The sequence below is a fragment of the Dama dama genome, chromosome 24 (assembly GCF_033118175.1).
Source record: "Dama dama isolate Ldn47 chromosome 24, ASM3311817v1, whole genome shotgun sequence".
Classification (NCBI taxonomy): Eukaryota; Metazoa; Chordata; class Mammalia; order Artiodactyla; family Cervidae; genus Dama; species Dama dama.
Window position 1 is genome coordinate 1,278,886 of NC_083704.1, and position 15,676 is coordinate 1,294,561.

Consider the following 15,676-nt stretch of genomic DNA (forward strand, 5'->3'; position numbering starts at 1 on the left):
CCCGGGCGCATCCCCAGGCTAATCCCCGCTGGTGCCTTTCCCCTGGGCCTAGACCTCGGTTGAGTCCTCCTTGGAGAGGAGGTTGCTGGCAGGGTCTGTCTCCACACTGCGAGGTGCTGGAACTCAGAGGGCCTCGTCAGAGGGAAGGGACCAGCAAAGGGCTGGATGCCCAAGACCTCTTTGGCCCAGCAGCCTCAGGGCAGGAGGGAGAGCAAGAGGCCCAACTTGCCCCTAGGTCGGCTCTGCCCCTTCCCACACAGGCAGACAGCCCAGCAGCTGCCTGGCAGTCTCTGGCTCCCCCGAGCTCTCTGCCGGTGCAGGGGGCAGCAACAGACGTGTGCATGTGGTTCTGCCTTGGCCTGGGAATGTGGACCCCATGCCTGGCCCCCAGGCTCAGGGGCAAGGGCCCGGAGAGAGCACCACCCCGAAGCGCTTTTCTCCCGGGCTTGGGAGCATTGTGCGTGCCTGGCGGGAACAGCGGGCACGAGTGTTGGCAAACCGGCCTTTGGAGGCAGCCGGGGAGGTCTTCCAGTGGGAGAGGGCCGGTTGTGCTCAGAGGCCCCACAGGCCAGGGGCAGGACCCAGCAGGGCCCCTGCCCCTGGCCAGCCTTGCCCAGACCTTCCTGCCTCCGGGGTTACAGCCCCATCAAGGGGCAGGCTGCGGGGACTGGGTCCAGACATGCCCGGGCGCCTCCCCAGTCTCATCCCCGCTGGTGCCTTTCCCCTGGGCCTAGGCCTCGGTTGAAGCCTCCTTGGAGAGGAGGTTGCTGGCAGGGGCTGTCTCCACACTGCAAGGTGCTGGAGCTCAGAGGGCCTCGGCAGAGGGAAGGGACCAGTAAGGGGCTGGATGCCCAAGACGTCTTTGGCCCAGCAGCCTCAGGGCAGCAGGGAGAGCAAGAGGCCCAACTTGCCCCTAGGTCGGCTCTGCCCCTTCCCACACAGGCGGCCAACCCAGCAGCTGCCTGACAGACTCTGGCTCCCCCAAGCTCTCTGCCGGTGCAGGGGACAGGAACAGACTTGTGCATGTGGTTCTGCCTTGGCCTGGGAATGTGGACTCCATGCCTGGCCCCCAGGCTCAGGGGCAAGGGCCCGGAGAGAGCACCACCCCGAAGCGCTTTTCTCCCGGGCTTGGGAGCATTGTGCGCGCCTGGCGGGAATAGTGGGCGGGAGTGCTTGCAAACCAGCCTTTGGAGGCAGCCGGGGACGTCTTCCAGTGGGAGATGGCCGGTTGTGCTCAGAGGCCCCACAGGCCAGGGGCAGGACACAGCAGGGCCCCTGCCCCTGGCCAGCCTTGCCCAGACCTTCCTGGCCTCCGGGGTTACTGCCCCACCAAGGGGCAGGCTGCGGGGACTGGGTCCAGACATGCCCGGGCGCCTCCCCTGGCTCATCCCTTCTGGTGCCTTTCCCCTGGGCCTAGGCCTTGGTTGAGACCTCCTTGGAGAGGAGATTGCTGGCAGGGGCTGTCTCCACACTGCAAGGTGGTGGAGCACAGAGGGCCTCGACAGAGGGAAGGGACCAGTAAGGGGCTGGATGCCCAAGACCACTTTGGCCCAGCAGCCTCAGGGCAGAAGGGAGATCAAGAGGCCCAACTTGCCCCTAGGTCGGCTCTGCCCCTTCCCACACAGGCGGCCAGCCCAGCAGCTGCCTGACAGCCTCTGGCTCCCCCGAGCTCTCTGCCGGTGCAGGGGATAGGAACAGACGTGTGCATGTCGTTCTGCCTTGGTCTGGGAGTGTGTTCCCCATGCCTTCCCCACAGGCTCAGGGGCAAGGGCCCGGAGAGAGCAACACCCCGAAGCGCTTTTCTCCCGGGCTTGGGAGCATTGTGCATGCCTGGCGTGAACAGCGGGTGGGAGTGTTTGCAAACCGGCCTTTGGAGGCAGCCTCGGGAGGTCTTCCAGTGGTAGAGGTCCGGTTGTGCTCAGAGGCCCCACAGGCCAGGGGCAGGACCCAGCAAGGCCTCTGTCCCTGGCCAGCCTTGTTCAGATTTTCCTGGCCTCCGGGGGTACGGCCCCACCAAGGGGCAGGCTGCGGGGACTGGGTCCAGACAGGCCCGGTTGCCTCCAAAATCTCATCCCCGCTGGTGCCTTTCCCCTGGGCCTAGGCCTCGGTTAAGGCCTCCTTGGAGAGGAGGTTGCTGGCAGGGGCTGTCTCCACACTGCAAGGTGCTGGAGCTCAGAGGGCCTCGTCAGAGGGAAGGGACCAGCAAGGGGCTGGATGCCCAAGACCTCTTTGGCCCAGCAGCCTCAGGGCAGCAGGGAGAGCAAGAGGCCCAACTTGCCCCTAGGTCGGCTCTGCCCCTTCCCACACAGGCGGCCAGCCCAGCAGCTGTCTGACAGACTCTGGCTCCCCCGAGCTCTCTGCCGGTGCAGGGGGCAGGAACAGACGTGTGCATGTCGTTCTGCCTTGGCCTGGGAGTGTGTTCCCCCTGCCTGGCCCCCAGGCTCAGGGGCAAGGGCCCGGAGAGAGCACCACCCCGAAGCGCTTTTCTCCCGGGCTTGGGAGCATTTTGCGTGCTTGGTGGGAACAGTGGGCGGGAGTGCTTGCAAACCGGCCTTTGGAGGCAGCCGGGGAGGTCTTCCAGTGGGAGAGGGCCGGTTGTGCTCAGAGGCCCCACAGGCCAGGGGTAGGACCCAGCAGGGCCCCTGCCCCTGGCCAGCCTTGCCCAGACCTTCCTGCCTCCGGGGTTACAGCCCCACCAAGGGGCAGGCTGCGGGGACTGGGTCCAGACATGCCCAGGCGCCTCCCCAGTCTCATCCCCGCTGGTGCCTTTCCCCTGGGCCTAGGCCTCGGTTGAGGCCTCCTTGGAGAGGAGGTTGCTGGCAGGGGCTGTCTCAACACTGCGAGGTGCTGGAGCTCAGAGGGCCTCGTCAGAGGGAAGGGACCAGCAAGGGGCTGGATGCCCAAGACCTCTTTGGCCCAGCAGCCTCAGGGCAGCAGGGAGAGCAAGAGGCCCAACTTGCCCCTAGGTCGGCTCTGCCCCTTCCCACACAGGCGGCCAGACCAGCAGCTGCCTGACAGACTCTGGCTCCCCTGAGCTCTCTGCCGGTGCAGGGGGCAGGAACAGACGTGTGCATGTGGTTCTGCCTTGGCCTGGGAGTGTGTTCCCCCTGCATTGTCCCCAGGCTCAGGGGCAAGGGCCCGGTGAGAGCACCACCCTGAAGCGCTTTTCTCCCGGGCTTGGGACCATTGTGCGCGCCTGGTGGGAACAGTGGGCGTGAGTGTTGGCAAACCGGCCTTTGGAGGTAGCCGGGGAGGTCTTCCAGCGGGAGAGGGCCGGATGTGCTCAGAGGCCCCACAGGCCAGGGGCAGGACCCAGCAGGTCCCCTGCCCCTGGCCAGACTTTCCCAGACCTTCCTGTCCTCCGGGGTTACTGCCCCACCAAGGGGCAGACTGCCGGGACTGGGTCCAGACATGCCCGGGCGCATCCCCAGGCTCATCCCCGCTGGTGCCTTTCCCCTGTGCCTAGGCCTCGGTTGAGGCCTCCTTGGAGAGGAGGTTGCTGGCAGGGGCTGTCTCCACACTGCGAGGTGCTGGAACTCAGAGGGCCTCGTCAGATGGAAGGGACCAGCAAAGGGCTGGATGCCCAAGACCTCTTTGGCCCAGCAGCCTCAGGGCAGCAGGGAGAGCAAGAGGCCCAACTTGCCCCTAGGTCGGCTCTGCCCCTTCCCACACAGGCACACAGCCCAGCAGCTGCCTGGCAGTCTCTGCCTCCCCCGAGCTCTCTGCCGGTGCAGGGGGCAGCAACAGACGTGTGCATGTGGTTCTGACTTGGCCTGGGAGTGTGGAACCCCTGCCTGGCCCCCAGGCTCAGGGGCAAGGGCCCGGAGAGAGCACCACCCGGAAGCGGTTTTCTCCCGGGCTTGGGAGCATTGTGCGTGCCTGGCGGGAACAGCGGGCGGGAGTGCTTGCAAACCGGCCTTTGGAGGCAGCCGGGGAGGTCTTCCAGCGGAAGACGGCCGGTTGTGCTCAGAGACCCCACAGGACAGGGCCAGGACCCAGCAGGGCCACTGCTCCTGGCTAGCCTTGCTCAGACCTTCCTGGCCTCCGGGGGTACTGCCCCACCAAGGGGCAGGTTGCGGGGACTGGGTCCAGACAGGCCCGGGTGCCTCCCCAGTCTCATCCCCGCTGGTGCCTTTCCCCTGGGCCTAGGCCTCGGTTAAGGCCTCCTTGGAGAGGAGGTTGCTGGCAGGGGCTGTCTCCACACTGCAAGGTGCTGGAGCTCAGAGGGCCTCGTCAGCGGGAAGGGACCAGCAAAGGGCTGGATGCCCAAGACCTCTTTGGCCCAGCAGCCTCAGGACACCAGGGAGAGCAAGAGGCCCAACTTGCCCCTAGGTCGGCTCTGCCCCTTCCCACACAGGCGGCCAGCCCAGCAGCTGCCTGACAGACTCTGGCTCCCCTGAGCTCTCTGCCTGTGCAGGGGGCAGGAACAGACGTGTGCATGTGGTTCTGCCTTGGCCTGGGAGTGTGTTCCCCCTGCATTGTCCCCAGGCTCAGGGGCAAGGGCCCGGTGAGAGCACCACCCGGAAGCGCTTTACTCCCGGGCTTGGGAGCATTGTGCGCGCCTGGTGGGAACAGTGGGCGTGAGTGTTGGCAAACCGGCCTTTGGAGGTAGCCGGGGAGGTCTTCCAGCGGGAGAGGGCCGGATGTGCTCAGAGGCCCCACAGGCCAGGGGCAGGACCCAGCAGGTCCCCTGCCCCTGGCCAGCCTTTCCCAGACCTTCCTGGCCTCCGGGGGTACTGCCCCATCAAGGGGCAGGCTGCGGGGACTGGGTCCAGACATGCCCGGGCGCCTCCCCAGGCTCATCCCTGCTGGTGCCTTTCCCCTGGGCCTAGGCCTCGGTTTAGGCCTCCTTGGAGAGGAGGTTGCTGGCAAGGGCTGTCTCCACACTGCAAGGTGCTGGAGCTCAGAGGGCCTCGTCAGAGGGAAGGGACCAGCAAAGGGCTGGATGCCCAAGACCTCTTTGGCCCAGCAGCCTCAGGGCAGCAGGGAGAGCAAGAGGCCCAACTTGCCCCTAGGTCGGCTCTGCCCCGTCCCACACAGGCAGCCAGCCCAGCAGCAGCCTGGCAGTCTCTGGCTCCCCCGAGCTCTCTGCCGGTGTAGGGGGCCGGAACAGACGTGTGCATGTCGTTCTGCCTTGGCCTAGGAGTGTGTTCCCCCTGCCTGGCCCCAGGCTCAGGGGCAAGGGCCCGGAGAGAGCACCACCCCGAAGCGCTTTTCTCCCGGGCTTGGGAGCATTTTGCGTGCCTGGCGGGAACAGCGGGCGCGAGTGCTTGCAAACCGGCCTTTGGAGGCAGCCGGGGATGTCTTCCAGTGGGAGAGGGCCGGTTGTGCTCAGAGGCCCCACAGGCCAGGGGCAGGACCCAGCAGGGCCCCTGCCCCTGGCCAGCCTTGCCCAGACCTTCCTGCCTCCGGGGTTACAGCCCCACCAAGGGGCAGGCTGCGGGGACTGGGTCCAGACATGCCCGGGCGCCTCCCCAGTCTCATCCCCGCTGGTGCCTTTCCCCTGGCCTAGGCCTCGGTTGAGGCCTCCTTGGAGAGGAGGTTGCTGGCAGGGGCTGTCTCCACACTGCAAGGTGCTGGAGCTCAGAGGGCCTCGTCAGAGGGAAGGGACCAGCATGGGGCTGGATGCCCAAGACATCTTTGGCCCAGCAGCCTCAGGGCAGCAGGGAGAGCAAGAGGCCCAACTTGCCCCTAGGTCGGCTCTGCCCCTTCCCACACAGGCGGCCAGCCCAGCAGCTGCCTGACAGACTCTGGCTCCCCTGAGCTCTCTGCCGGTGCAGGGGGCAGGAACAGACGTGTGCATGTGGTTCTGCCTTGGCCTGGGAGTGTGTTCCCCCTGCATTGCCCCCAGGCTCAGGGGAAAGAGCCCGGAGAGAGCACCACCCCGAAGCGCTTTTCTCCCGGGCTTGGGAGCATTGTGCGTGCCTGGCGGGAACAGCGGGTGGGAGTGCTTGCAAACCGGCCTTTGGAGGCAGCCGGGGAGGTCTTCCAGCGGGAGAGTGCCGGTTGTGCTCAGAGGCCCCACAGGCCAGGGGCAGGACCCAGCAGTGTCCCTGCCCCTGGCAGCCTTTCCCAGACCTTCCTGGCCTCCGGGGGTACTGCGCCACCAAGGGGCAGACTGCCGGGACTGGGTCCAGACATGCCCGGGCGCATCCCCAGGCTAATCCCCGCTGGTGCCTTTCCCCTGGGCCTAGGCCTCGGTTGAGGCCTCCTTGGAGAGGAGGTTGCTGGCAGGGGCTGTCTCCACACTGCGAGGTGCTGGAACTCAGAGGGCCTCGTCAGAGGGAAGGGACCAGCAAAGGGCTGGATGCCCAAGACCTCTTTGGCTCAGCAGCCTCAGGGCAGGAGGGAGAGCAAGAGGCCCAACTTGCCCCTAGGTCGGCTCTGCCCCTTCCCACACAGGCAGACAGCCCAGCAGCTGCCTGGCAGTCTCTGGCTCCCCCGAGCTCTCTGCCGGTGCAGGGGGCAGCAACAGACGTGTGCATGTGGTTCTGACTTGGCCTGGGAGTGTGGAACCCCTGCCTGGCCCCCAGGCTCAGGGGCAAGGGCCCGGAGAGAGCACCACCCCAAAGCGGTTTTCTCCCGGGCTTGGGATCATTGTGCGTGCCTGGCGGGAACAGCGGGCGGGAGTGCTTGCAAACCGGCCTTTGGAGGCAGCCGGGGAGGTCTTCCAGCGGAAGACGGCCGGTTGTGCTCAGAGGCCCCACAGGACAGGGGCAGGACCCAGCAGGGCCCCTGCTCCTGGCCAGCCTTGCTCAGACCTTCCTGGCCTCCGGGGGTACTGCCCCACCAAGGGGCAGGCTGCGGGGACTGGGTCCAGACAGGCCCGGGTGCCTCCCCAGTCTCATCCCCGCTGGTGCCTTTCCCCTGGGCCTAGGCCTCGGTTAAGGCCTCCTTGGAGAGGAGGTTGCTGGCAGGGGCTGTCTCCACACTGCAAGGTGCTGGAGCTCAGAGGGCCTCGTCAGCGGGAAGGGACCAGCAAGGGGCTGGATGCCCAAGACCTCTTTGGCCCAGCAGCCTCAGGGCAGCAGGGAGAGGAAGAGGCCCAACTTGCCCCTAGGTCGGATCTGACCCTTCCCACACAGGTGGCCATCCCAGTAGCTGCCTGACAGACTCTGGCTCCCCCGAGCTCTCTGCCGGTGCAGGGGGCAGGAACAGACGTGTGCATGTGGTTCTGCCTTGGTCTTGGAGTGTGGACACACTGCCTGGCCCCCAGGCTCAGGGGCAAGGGCCCGGAGAGAGCACCACCCCGAAGCGCTTTTCTCCCGGGCTTGGGAGCATTGTGCGTGCCTGGCGGGAACAGCAGGCACGAGTGTTGGCAAACCGGCCTTTGGAGGCAGCCGGGGAGGTCTTCCAGTGGGAGAGGGCCGGTTGTGCTCAGAGGCCCCACAGGCCAGGGGCAGGACCCAGCAGGGCCCCTGCCCCTGGCCAGCCTTGCCCAGACCTTCCTGCCTCCGGGGTTACAGCCCCATCAAGGGGCAGGCTGCGGGGACTGGGTCCAGACATGCCCGGGCGCCTCCCCAGTCTCATCCCCGCTGGTGCCTTTCCCCTGGGCCTAGGCCTCGGTTGAAGCCTCCTTGGAGAGGAGGTTGCTGGCAGGGGCTGTCTCCACACTGCAAGGTGCTGGAGCTCAGAGGGCCTCGGCAGAGGGAAGGGACCAGTAAGGGGCTGGATGCCCAAGACGTCTTTGGCCCAGCAGCCTCAGGGCAGCAGGGAGAGCAAGAGGCCCAACTTGCCCCTAGGTCGGCTCTGCCCCTTCCCACACAGGCGGCCAACCCAGCAGCTGCCTGACAGACTCTGGCTCCCCCAAGCTCTCTGCCGGTGCAGGGGACAGGAACAGACTTGTGCATGTGGTTCTGCCTTGGCCTGGGAATGTGGACCCCATGCCTGGCCCCCAGGCTCAGGGGCAAGGGCCCGGAGAGAGCACCACCCCTAAGCGCTTTTCTCCCGGGCTTGGGAGCATTGTGCGCGCCTGGCGGGAATAGTGGGCGGGAGTGCTTGCAAACCAGCCTTTGGAGGCAGCCGGGGACGTCTTCCAGTGGGAGATGGCCGGTTGTGCTCAGAGGCCCCACAGGTCAGGGGCAGGACACAGCAGGGCCCCTGCCCCTGGCCAGCCTTGCCCAGACCTTCCTGGCCTCCGGGGTTACTGACCCACCAAGGGGCAGGCTGCGGGGACTGGGTCCAGACATGCCCGGGCGCCTCCCCTGGCTCATCCCTTCTGGTGCCTTTCCCCTGGGCCTAGGCCTTGGTTGAGACCTCCTTGGAGAGGAGATTGCTGGCAGGGGCTGTCTCCACACTGCAAGGTGGTGGAGCACAGAGGGCCTCGACAGAGGGAAGGGACCAGTAAGGGGCTGGATGCCCAAGACCACTTTGGCCCAGCAGCCTCAGGGCAGAAGGGAGATCAAGAGGCCCAACTTGCCCCTAGGTCGGCTCTGCCCCTTCCCACACAGGCGGCCAGCCCAGCAGCTGCCTGACAGCCTCTGGCTCCCCCGAGCTCTCTGCCGGTGCAGGGGATAGGAACAGACGTGTGCATGTCGTTCTGCCTTGGTCTGGGAGTGTGTTCCCCATGCCTTCCCCACAGGCTCAGGGGCAAGGGCCCGGAGAGAGCACCACCCCGAAGCGCTTTTCTCCCGGGCTTGGGAGCATTGTGCATGCCTGGCGTGAACAGCGGGTGGGAGTGTTTGCAAACCGGCCTTTGGAGGCAGCCTCGGGAGGTCTTCCAGTGGGAGAGGGCCGGTTGTGCTCAGAGGCCCCACAGGCCAGGGGCAGGACCCAGCAGGGCCTCTGTCCCTGGCCAGCCTTGTTCAGATTTTCCTGGCCTCCGGGGGTACGGCCCCACCAAGGGGCAGGCTGCGGGGACTGGGTCCAGACAGGCCCGGTTGCCTCCAAAATCTCATCCCCGCTGGTGCCTTTCCCCTGGGCCTAGGCCTCGGTTAAGGCCTCCTTGGAGAGGAGGTTGCTGGCAGGGGCTGTCTCCACACTGCAAGGTGCTGGAGCTCAGAGGGCCTCGTTAGAGGGAAGGGACCAGCAAGGGGCTGGATGCCCAAGACCTCTTTGGCCCAGCAGCCTCAGGGCAGCAGGGAGAGCAAGAGGCCCAACTTGCCCCTAGGTCGGCTCTGCCCCTTCCCACACAGGCGGCCAGCCCAGCAGCTGCCTGACAGAATCTGGCTCCCCCGAGCTCTCTGCCGGTGCAGGGGGCAGGAACAGACGTGTGCATGTGGTTCTGCCTTGGCCTGGGAGTGTGTTCCCCCTGCCTGGCCCCCAGGCTCAGGGGCAAGGGCCCGGAGAGAGCACCACCCCGAAGCGCTTTTCTCCCGGGCTTGGGAGCATTTTGCGTGCTTGGTGGGAACAGTGGGCGGGAGTGCTTGCAAACCGGCCTTTGGAGGCAGCCGGGGAGGTCTTCCAGTGGGAGAGGGCCGGTTGTGCTCAGAGGCCCCACAGGCCAGGGGTAGGACCCAGCAGGGCCCCTGCCCCTGGCCAGCCTTGCCCAGACCTTCCTGCCTCCGGGGTTACAGCCCCACCAAGGGGCAGGCTGCGGGGACTGGGTCCAGACATGCCCAGGCGCCTCCCCAGTCTCATCCCCGCTGGTGCCTTTCCCCTGGGCCTAGGCCTCGGTTGAGGCCTCCTTGGAGAGGAGGTTGCTGGCAGGGGCTGTCTCCACACTGCGAGGTGCTGGAGCTCAGAGGGCCTCGTCAGAGGGAAGGGACCAGCAAGGGGCTGGATGCCCAAGACCTCTTTGGCCCAGCAGCCTCAGGGCAGCAGGGAGAGCAAGAGGCCCAACTTGCCCCTAGGTCGGCTCTGCCCCTTCCCACACAGGCGGCCAGACCAGCAGCTGCCTGACAGACTCTGGCTCCCCTGAGCTCTCTGCCGGTGCAGGGGGCAGGAACAGACGTGTGCATGTGGTTCTGCCTTGGCCTGGGAGTGTGTTCCCCCTGCATTGTCCCCAGGCTCAGGGGCAAGGGCCCGGTGAGAGCACCACCCTGAAGCGCTTTTCTCCCGGGCTTGGGACCATTGTGCGCGCCTGGTGGGAACAGTGGGCGTGAGTGTTGGCAAACCGGCCTTTGGAGGCAGCCGGGGAGGTCTTCCAGCGGGAGAGGGCCGGATGTGCTCAGAGGCCCCACAGGCCAGGGGCAGGACCCAGCAGGTCCCCTGCCCCTGGCCAGACTTTCCCAGACCTTCCTGTCCTCCGGGGTTACTGCCCCACCAAGGGGCAGACTGCCGGGACTGGGTCCAGACATGCCCGGGCGCATCCCAAGGCTCATCCCCGCTGGTGCCTTTCCCCTGTGCCTAGGCCTCGGTTGAGGCCTCCTTGGAGAGGAGGTTGCTGGCAGGGGCTGTCTCCACACTGCGAGGTGCTGGAACTCAGAGGGCCTCGTCAGATGGAAGGGACCAGCAAAGGGCTGGATGCCCAAGACCTCTTTGGCCCAGCAGCCTCAGGGCAGCAGGGAGAGCAAGAGGCCCAACTTGCCCCTAGGTCGGCTCTGCCCCTTCCCACACAGGCACACAGCCCAGCAGCTGCCTGGCAGTCTCTGCCTCCCCCGAGCTCTCTGCCGGTGCAGGGGGCAGCAACAGACGTGTGCATGTGGTTCTGACTTGGCCTGGGAGTGTGGAACCCCTGCCTGGCCCCCAGGCTCAGGGGCAAGGGCCCGGAGAGAGCACCACCCGGAAGCGGTTTTCTCCCGGGCTTGGGAGCATTGTGCGTGCCTGGCGGGAACAGCGGGCGGGAGTGCTTGCAAACCGGCCTTTGGAGGCAGCCGGGGAGGTCTTCCAGCGGAAGACGGCCGGTTGTGCTCAGAGACCCCACAGGACAGGGCCAGGACCCAGCAGGGCCACTGCTCCTGGCCAGCCTTGCTCAGACCTTCCTGGCCTCCGGGGGTACTGCCCCACCAAGGGGCAGGTTGCGGGGACTGGGTCCAGACAGGCCCGGGTGCCTCCCCAGTCTCATCCCCGCTGGTGGCTTTCCCCTGGGCCTAGGCCTCGGTTAAGGCCTCCTTGGAGAGGAGGTTGCTGGCAGGGGCTGTCTCCACACTGCAAGGTGCTGGAGCTCAGAGGGCCTCGTCAGCGGGAAGGGACCAGCAAAGGGCTGGATGCCCAAGACCTCTTTGGCCCAGCAGCCTCAGGACACCAGGGAGAGCAAGAGGCCCAACTTGCCCCTAGGTCGGCTCTGCCCCTTCCCACACAGGCGGCCAGCCCAGCAGCTGCCTGACAGACTCTGGCTCCCCTGAGCTCTCTGCCTGTGCAGGGAGCAGGAACAGACGTGTGCATGTGGTTCTGCCTTGGCCTGGGAGTGTGTTCCCCCTGCATTGTCCCCAGGCTCAGGGGCAAGGGCCCGGTGAGAGCACCACCCGGAAGCGCTTTACTCCCGGGCTTGGGAGCATTGTGCGCGCCTGGTGGGAACAGTGGGCATGAGTGTTGGCAAACCGGCCTTTGGAGGTAGCCGGGGAGTTCTTCCAGCGGGAGAGGGCCGGATGTGCTCAGAGGCCCCACAGGCCAGGGGCAGGACCCAGCAGGTCCCCTGCCCCTGGCCAGCCTTTCCCAGACCTTCCTGGCCTCCGGGGGTACTGCCCCATCAAGGGGCAGGCTGCGGGGACTGGGTCCAGACATGCCCGGGCGCCTCCCCAGGCTCATCCCCGCTGGTGCCTTTCCCCTGGGCCTAGGCCTCGGTTTAGGCCTCCTTGGAGAGGAGGTTGCTGGCAGGGGCTGTCTCCACACTGCAAGGTGCTGGAGCTCAGAGGGCCTCGTCAGAGGGAAGGGACCAGCAAAGGGCTGGATGCCCAAGACCTCTTTGGCCCAGCAGCCTCAGGGCAGCAGGGAGAGCAGGAGGCCCAACTTGCCCCTAGGTCGGCTCTGCCCCGTCCCACACAGGCAGACAGCGCAGCAGCAGCCTGGCAGTCTCTGGCTCCCCCGAGCTCTCTGCCGGTGTAGGGGGCAGGAACAGACGTGTGCATGTCGTTCTGCCTTGGCCTAGGAGTGTGTTCCCCCTGCCTGGCCCCCAGGCTCAGGGGCAAGGGCCCGGAGAGAGCACCACCCCGAAGCGCTTTTCTCCCGGGCTTGGGAGCATTTTGCGTGCCTGGCGGGAACAGCGGGCGCGAGTGCTTGCAAACCGGCGTTTGGAGGCAGCCGGGGAGGTCTTCCAGTGGGAGAGGGCCGGTTGTGCTCAGAGGCCCCACAGGCCAGGGGCAGGACCCAGCAGGGCCCCTGCCCCTGGCCAGCCTTGCCCAGACCTTCCTGCCTCTGGGGTTACAGCCCCACCAAGGGGCAGGCTGCGGGGACTGGGTCCAGACATGCCCGGGCGCCTCCCCAGTCTCATCCCCGCTGGTGCCTTTCCCCTGGCCTAGGACTCGGTTGAGGCCTCCTTGGAGAGGAGGTTGCTGGCAGGGGCTGTCTCCACACTGCAAGGTGCTGGAGCTCAGAGGGCCTCGTCAGAGGGAAGGGACCAGCATGGGGCTGGATGCCCAAGACCTCTTTGGCCCAGCAGCCTCAGGGCAGCAGGGAGAGCAAGAGGCCCAACTTGCCCCTAGGTCGGCTCTGCCCCTTCCCACACAATCGGCCAGCCCAGCAGCTGCCTGACAGACTCTGGCTCCCCTGAGCTCTCTGCCGGTGCAGGGGGCAGGAACAGACGTGTGCATGTGGTTCTGCCTTGGCCTGGGAGTGTGTTCCCCCTGCATTGACCCCAGGCTCAGGGGAAAGAGCCCGGAAAGAGCACCACCCCGAAGCGCTTTTCTCCCGGGCTTGGGAGCATTGTGCGTGCCTGGCGGGAACAGCGGGTGGGAGTGCTTGCAAACCGGCCTTTGGAGGCAGCCGGGGAGGTCTTCCAGCGGGAGAGTGCCGGTTGTGCTCAGAGGCCCCACAGGCCAGGGGCAGGACCCAGCAGTGTCCCTGCCCCTGGCAGCCTTGCCCAGACCTTCCTGGCCTCCGGGGGTACTGCGCCACCAAGGGGCAGACTGCCGGGACTGGGTCCAGACATGCCCGGGCGCATCCCCAGGCTAATCCCCGCTGGTGCCTTTCCCCTGGGCCTAGGCCTCGGTTGAGGCCTCCTTGGAGAGGAGGTTGCTGGCAGGGGCTGTCTCCACACTGCGAGGTGCTGGAACTCAGAGGGCCTCGTCAGAGGGAAGGGACCAGCAAAGAGCTGGATGCCCAAGACCTCTTTGGCCCAGCAGCCTTAGGGCAGGAGGGAGAGCAAGAGGCCCAACTTGCCCCTAGGTCGGCTCTGCCCCTTCCCACACAGGCAGACAGCCCAGCAGCTGCCTGGCAGTCTCTGGCTCCCCCGAGCTCTCTGCCGGTGTAGGGGGCAGCAACAGACGTGTGCATGTGGTTCTGACTTGGCCTGGGATTGTGGAACCCCTGCCTGGCCCCCAGGCTCAGGGGCAAGGGCCCGGAGAGAGCACCACCCCGAAGCGGTTTTCTCCCGGGCTTGGGATCATTGTGCGTGCCTGGTGGGAACAGCGGGCGGGAGTGCTTGCAAACCGGCCTTTGGAGGCAGCCGGGGAGGTCTTCCAGCGGAAGACGGCCGGTTGTGCTCAGAGGCCCCACAGGACAGGGGCAGGACCCAGCAGGGCCCCTGCTCCTGGCCAGCCTTGCTCAGACCTTCCTGGCCTCCGGGGGTACTGCCCCACCAAGGGGCAGGCTGCGGGGACTGGGTCCAGACAGGCCCGGGTGCCTCCCCAGTCTCATCCCCGCTGGTGCCTTTCCCCTGGGCCTAGGACTCGGTTGAGGCCTCCTTGGAGAGGAGGTTGCTGGCAGGGGCTGTCTCCACACTGCAAGGTGCTGGAGCTCAGAGGGCCTCGTCAGCGGGAAGGGACCAGCAAGGGGCTGGATGCCCAAGACCTCTTTGGCCCAGCAGCCTCAGGGCAGCAGGGAGAGGAAGAGGCCCAACTTGCCCCTAGGTCGGCTCTGACCCTTCCCACACAGGCGGCCATCCCAGCAGCTGCCTGACAGACTCTGGCTCCCCCGAGCTCTCTGCCGGTGCAGGGGGCAGGAACAGACGTGTGCATGTGGTTCTGCCTTGGTCTTGGAGTGTGGACACACTGCCTGGCCCCCAGGCTCAGGGGCAAGGGCCCGGAGAGAGCAACACCCCGAAGTGCTTTTCTCCCGGGCTTGAGAGCATTGTGCGTGCCTGGCGGGAACAGCGGGCACGAGTGTTGGCAAACCGGCCTTTGGAGGCAGCCGGGGAGGTCTTCCAGTGGGAGAGGGCCGGTTGTGCTCAGAGGCCCCACAGGCCAGGGGCAGGACCCAGCAGGGCCCCTGCCCCTGGCCAGCCTTGCCCAGACCTTCCTGCCTCCGGGGTTACAGCCCCATCAAGGGGCAGGCTGCGGGGACTGGGTCCATACATGCCCGGGCGCCTCCCCAGTCTCATCCCCGCTGGTGCCTTTCCCCTGGGCCTAGGCCTCGGTTGAAGCCTCCTTGGAGAGGAGGTTGCTGGCAGGGGCTGTCTCCACACTGCAAGGTGCTGGAGCTCAGAGGGCCTCGGCAGAGGGAAGGGACCAGTAAGGGGCTGGATGCCCAAGACGTCTTTGGCCCAGCAGCCTCAGGGCAGCAGGGAGAGCAAGAGGCCCAACTTGCCCCTAGGTCGGCTCTGCCCCTTCCCACACAGGCGGCCAACCCAGCAGCTGCCTGACAGACTCTGGCTCCCCTGAGCTCTCTGCCGGTGCAGGGGGCAGGAACAGACGTGTGCATGTGGTTCTGCCTTGGCCTGGGAGTGTGGAACCCCTGCATTGCCCCCAGGCTCAGGGGCAAGGGCCCGGTGAGAGCACCACCCCGAAGCGCTTTTCTCCCGGGCTTGGGAGCATTGTGCGCGCCTGGCGGGAATAGTGGGCGGGAGTGCTTGCAAACCAGCCTTTGGAGGCAGCCGGGGACGTCTTCCAGTGGGAGATGGCCGGTTGTGCTCAGAGGCCCCACAGGCCAGGGGCAGGACACAGCAGGGCCCCTGCCCCTGGCCAGCCTTGCCCAGACCTTCCTGGCCTCCGGGGTTACTGCCCCACCAAGGGGCAGGCTGCGGGGACTGGGTCCAGACATGCCCGGGCGCCTCCCCTGGCTCATCCCTTCTGGTGCCTTTCCCCTGGGCCTAGGCCTTGGTTGAGACCTCCTTGGAGAGGAGATTGCTGGCAGGGGCTGTCTCCACACTGCAAGGTGGTGGAGCACAGAGGGCCTCGACAGAGGGAAGGGACCAGTAAGGGGCTGGATGCCCAAGACCACTTTGGCCCAGCAGCCTCAGGGCAGAAGGGAGATCAAGAGGCCCAACTTGCCCCTAGGTCGGCTCTGCCCCTTCCCACACAGGCGGCCAGCCCAGCAGCTGCCTGAAAGCCTCTGGCTCCCCCGAGCTCTCTGCCGGTGCAGGGGATAGGAACAGACGTATGCATGTCGTTCTGCCTTGGTCTGGGAGTGTGTTCCCCATGCCTTCCCCACAGGCTCAGGGGCAAGGGCCCGGAGAGAGCACCACCCCGAAGCGCTTTTCTCCCGGGCTTGGGAGCATTGTGCATGCCTGGCGTGAACAGCGGGTAGGAGTGTTTGCAAACCGGCCTTTGGAGGCAGCCTCGGGAGGTCTTCCAGTGGGAGAGGTCCGGTTGTGCTCAGAGGCCCCACAGGCCAGGGGCAGGACCCAGCAGGGCCTCTGTCCCTGGCCAGCCTTGTTCAGATTTTCCTGGCCTCCGGGGGTACGGCCCCACCAAGGGGCAGG